Source organism: Rhopilema esculentum, chromosome 11 (assembly GCF_057945365.1).
Source record: "Rhopilema esculentum isolate cy_ngs chromosome 11, ASM5794536v1, whole genome shotgun sequence".
Taxonomy (NCBI): Eukaryota; Metazoa; Cnidaria; class Scyphozoa; order Rhizostomeae; family Rhizostomatidae; genus Rhopilema; species Rhopilema esculentum.
This window is the reverse complement of record NC_142825.1, coordinates 1,667,501-1,672,500: the sequence shown is the minus strand read 5'-3', so window position 1 is coordinate 1,672,500 and position 5,000 is coordinate 1,667,501. Positions and strand designations below refer to the sequence as shown.

The 5,000-nt window shown below is 49.7% G+C and overlaps 1 non-coding gene across 1 annotated transcript in view; it reads right to left on the bottom strand.

Annotated features, from left to right (window-relative positions):
- Positions 1-48, bottom strand: part of LOC135695766 (small subunit ribosomal RNA) — a 1,814-nt gene extending 1,766 nt beyond the window's left edge. The window contains exon 1 of the ribosomal RNA XR_010517292.2: positions 1-48. This exon is cut by the window's left edge and continues 1,766 nt beyond it. This is a non-coding gene — a ribosomal RNA (small subunit ribosomal RNA).
- Between the last annotated feature and the right edge of the window lie 4,952 nt (positions 49-5,000).

Sequence of the window (5,000 nt, the reverse complement as noted above, 5' to 3'; positions counted from 1 at the left end):
CTTAATCTTTGAGACAAGCATATGACTACTGGCAGGATCAACCAGATAACAGCATCAGCTTTTGCTCGCGCAGCAGTGTGCGCCAGCGGCAGCTGCCGTTAAGCGATACGTGAATCGATTAGGACACGTGTGCCTGACACGAGACACGTTCGCTGTTTCTTCCTTCAATTAGTATGGCAACCAAACCAAACCAACAGCTCGCTCGCCCTTACTACAAAAGGCCGCGAGCGCTAGCTGGACAACACAGCCGACTGACTGCTTGACCACCCACTAGCCTTTATATCCCTCGCCTTTCCATCCATCTCGTCTCTGTACCTTCTCGATCGGTTGAACGCGACCAGAGAGAGTGCAGGTTCGAATTAGAAACACAGATTAAACCTGGTTTCGGGCTTCCTTAAGCGTTTGTTCAGTTGATGGCGATACGCCATAAACACAACATCCCTCGACAAGGCAAACGTGTGCACGGGAAGACGCTGACCGCCTAGTCCCGGCACTCATAGCAGACAGACAAACGGTGGTTTCGTACATGCACCAGCCATCCTGATAGTACATGCACAGACACACACCGTATTGAAAGGCAACCGACGTGGCCATGCGATGGCATAGACACAATGGCATCGGGCTCCTTCTTAGCTTTACCGCTGATCCGTTCGGCAATCCTGAGAGGAACACCAAACTTCGCAACTACGAGCAGGGAAGTAGCCATACAGCCGATCTAAGCAGCGACACGACCAAAGAAACGCAATGGCAACCGTGTGGGCTAATTATTCGTCATTAGGCGATCGTGGAGCATCGCTAATATCCATCCTACAAAGGCAACCATGGCTGACCTAACAGCCCGCAAATGATACCATGTGCAAAGAATCCAACGGGTACCGGGCAACGCAGCCGCTATTAGCACACGCACCTTTCCCTGGCTTCATCATCGCCGACATCATTTGCCACATCACTGTGCCCACATAAATAGCCAAGACAACTATAGAGTGCCCCCGATATCATACAAATCTTCTCAAAAAGAGTCCAAACCAGCCCCAAATCTTGCAAATGCATCATTATTCAGTTGTCCGCAAACACAAAAGCCTCTAACAAAACTTTCATTGCGGTAGTGAAAAAAAAAATTTTTTCCTCATTTAGACAAAGACCTCTCTGTTTCCGTCTCATGAGACCAATATCACTCGCTCCTTTGATCGGCTACCTGCCCGACTGCATCCCTTGAGACCTAGCTGTCTGACAATTTCTCTTCAGACCTATCAGTCTCTGTTCATTGAAACTCGGCCTATTTGATCCTTGGATTGAAGGCCTCTTTGTTACTGTCTCAAGAGACAGACTGCTAGACACTCTCTCTCCCTTGAGACCTGTTTCTTCCGTCTCTCCCGTCTCTGGAGACCAGTGTCCCCCGCTCCTTTGATCGACAGCATGTCCGTCTCTTTCCCTTGAGACCTGCTTCTTCCGTCTTTCCCGTCTCTGGAGACCAGTGTCCCCCGCTCCTTTGATCGGCAGCATGTCCGTCTCTTTCCCTTGAGACCTGCTTCTTCCGTCTCTCCCGTCTCTGGAGACCAGTGTCCCCCGCTCCTTTGATCGACAGCATGTCCGTCTCTCTCCCTTGAGACCTGCTTCTTCCGTCTTTCCCGTCTCTGGAGACCAGTGTCCCCCGCTCCTTTGATCGGCAGCATGTCCGTCTCTTTCCCTTGAGACCTGCTTCTTCCGTCTCTCCCGTCTCTGGAGACCAGTGTCCCCCGCTCCTTTGATCGACAGCATGTCCGTCTCTCTCCCTTGAGACCTGCTTCTTCCGTCTCTCCCGTCTCTGGAGACCAGTGTCCCCCGCTCCTTTGATCGGCAGCATGTCCGTCTCTATCCACAAAGTCCTTCTTGCCGTCTCTGTTCCATGAAACCTGGTTTGCTGGATCCTTTGAGCGAAGCTCTTTCTGTCTCCGTCTCAATAGACGAGGGTTGCCCGCTCCTTTGATCGGCCGCTCGTCCGTCTCTATCCACAAAGTCCTTCTTGCCGTCTCTGTTCCATGAAACCTGGTTTGCTGGATCCTTTGAGCGAAGCTCTTTCTGTCTCCGTCTCAATAGACGAGGGTTGCCCGCTCCTTTGATCGGCAGCACGTCCGTCTCTATCCACAAAGTCCTTCTTGCCGTCTCTGTTCCATGAAACCTGGTTTGCTGGATCCTTTGAGCGAAGCTCTTTCTGTCTCCGTCTCAATAGACGAGGGTTGCCCGCTCCTTTGATCGGCCGCTCGTCCGTCTCTATCCACAAAGTCCTTCTTGCCGTCTCTGTTCCATGAAACCTGGTTTGCTGGATCCTTTGAGCGAAGCTCTTTCTGTCTCCGTCTCAATAGACGAGGGTTGCCCGCTCCTTTGATCGGCCGCTCGTCCGTCTCTATCCACAAAGTCCTTCTTGCCGTCTCTGTTCCATGAAACCTGGTTTGCTGGATCCTTTGAGCGAAGCTCTTTCTGTCTCCGTCTCAATAGACGAGGGTTGCCCGCTCCTTTGATCGGCAGCACGTCCGTCTCTATCCACAAAGTCCTTCTTGCCGTCTCTGTTCCATGAAACCTGGTTTGCTGGATCCTTTGAGCGAAGCTCTTTCTGTCTCCGTCTCAATAGACGAGGGTTGCCCGCTCCTTTGATCGGCCGCTCGTCCGTCTCTATCCACAAAGTCCTTCTTGCCGTCTCTGTTCCATGAAACCTGGTTTGCTGGATCCTTTGAGCGAAGCTCTTTCTGTCTCCGTCTCAATAGACGAGGGTTGCCCGCTCCTTTGATCGGCCGCTCGTCCGTCTCTATCCACAAAGTCCTTCTTGCCGTCTCTGTTCCATGAAACCTGGTTTGCTGGATCCTTTGAGCGAAGCTCTTTCTGTCTCCGTCTCAATAGACGAGGGTTGCCCGCTCCTTTGATCGGCAGCACGTCCGTCTCTATCCACAAAGTCCTTCTTGCCGTCTCTGTTCCATGAAACCTGGTTTGCTGGATCCTTTGAGCGAAGCTCTTTCTGTCTCCGTCTCAATAGACGAGGGTTGCCCGCTCCTTTGATCGGCAGCACGTCCGTCTCTATCCACAAAGTCCTTCTTGCCGTCTCTGTTCCTTGAAACCTGGTTTGCTGGATCCTTTGAGCGAACTCTTTCTGTCTCCGTCTCAATAGACGAGGGTTGCCCGCTCCTTTGATCGGCCGCTCGTCCGTCTCTATCCACAAAGTCCTTCTTGCCGTCTCTGTTCCATGAAACCTGGTTTGCTGGATCCTTTGAGCGAAGCTCTTTCTGTCTCCGTCTCAATAGACGAGGGTTGCCCGCTCCTTTGATCGGCCGCTCGTCCGTCTCTATCCACAAAGTCCTTCTTGCCGTCTCTGTTCCATGAAACCTGGTTTGCTGGATCCTTTGAGCGAAGCTCTTTCTGTCTCCGTCTCAATAGACGAGGGTTGCCCGCTCCTTTGATCGGCAGCACGTCCGTCTCTATCCACAAAGTCCTTCTTGCCGTCTCTGTTCCTTGAAACCTGGTTTGCTGGATCCTTTGAGCGAAGCTCTTTCTGTCTCCGTCTCAATAGACGAGGGTTGCCCGCTCCTTTGATCGGCAGCACGTCCGTCTCTATCCACAAAGTCCTTCTTGCCGTCTCTGTTCCTTGAAACCTGGTTTGCTGGATCCTTTGAGCGAAGCTCTTTCTGTCTCCGTCTCAATAGACGAGGGTTGCCCGCTCCTTTGATCGGCAGCACGTCCGTCTCTATTCTCAAAGTCCTTCTTGCCGTCTCTGTTCCTTGAAACCTGGTTTGCTGGATCCTTTGAGCGAAGCTCTTTCTGTCTCCGTCTCAATAGACGAGGGTTGCCCGCTCCTTTGATCGGCAGCACGTCCGTCTCTATTCTCAAAGTCCTTCTTGCCGTCTCTGTTCCTTGAAACCTGGTTTGCTGGATCCTTTGAGCGAAGCTCTTTCTGTCTCCGTCTCAATAGACGAGGGTTGCCCGCTCCTTTGATCGGCAGCACGTCCGTCTCTATTCTCAAAGTCCTTCTTGCCGTCTCTGTTCCTTGAAACCTGGTTTGCTGGATCCTTTGAGCGAAGCTCTTTCTGTCTCCGTCTCAATAGACGAGGGTTGCCCGCTCCTTTGATCGGCAGCACGTCCGTCTCTATTCTCAAAGTCCTTCTTGCCGTCTCTGTTCCTTGAAACCTGGTTTGCTGGATCCTTTGAGCGAAGCTCTTTCTGTCTCCGTCTCAATAGACGAGGGTTGCCCGCTCCTTTGATCGGCAGCACGTCCGTTTCTATCCTCAAACATTGCCTTTGTGATTCGCTTGTTCATAAATGTGTTGACTGATTGAAGTTGTTGGTGTCATTGTATCGTATGCCCGATGGTTCGCTTGTTAGATAGATGACAGACTCACGTGTTTGTTTTTATTTTCACTTGTTTGTTGCCTGTGCGATTCGGTTGTTTGTTTCATAAAGGTCTTGATTGATAGAAGTCTTCGGATGTGTCCTCGGATGTCATGATTGATCATTCGCTTGATAATCAGATGGATAGATGAATAACTCACTTGTTTGTATTCCCTTCTACTCGATTGTTGTTTGTGTGAGTCGCTTGTTTCATCAAGGTCTTGTTTGATAGAACTCCTGGGTGCTTTTGCATCTCATGTCCGGTGATTCGCTTGCTATCTAGATTAATAGCTAACTAACTTATTTCTCTTCTCTTCTACTTGATGCTTCTATTTGATTGTTATGTCCGATGATTAGCCTTTCAGATAGATAGTCGTGATATATAGATAGATAGTCATGATAGATAGATAGTCATGATAGATAGATAGTCATGATAGATAGATAGTCATGATAGATAGATAGTCATGATAGATAGATAGTCGTGATAGATAGATAGTCATGATAGATAGATAGTCGTGATAGATAGATAGTCGTGATAGATAGATAGTCATGATAGATAGATAGTCGTGATAGATAGATAGTCGTGATAGATAGATAGTCATGATAGATAGATAGTCGTGATAGATAGATAGTCGTGATAGATAGAT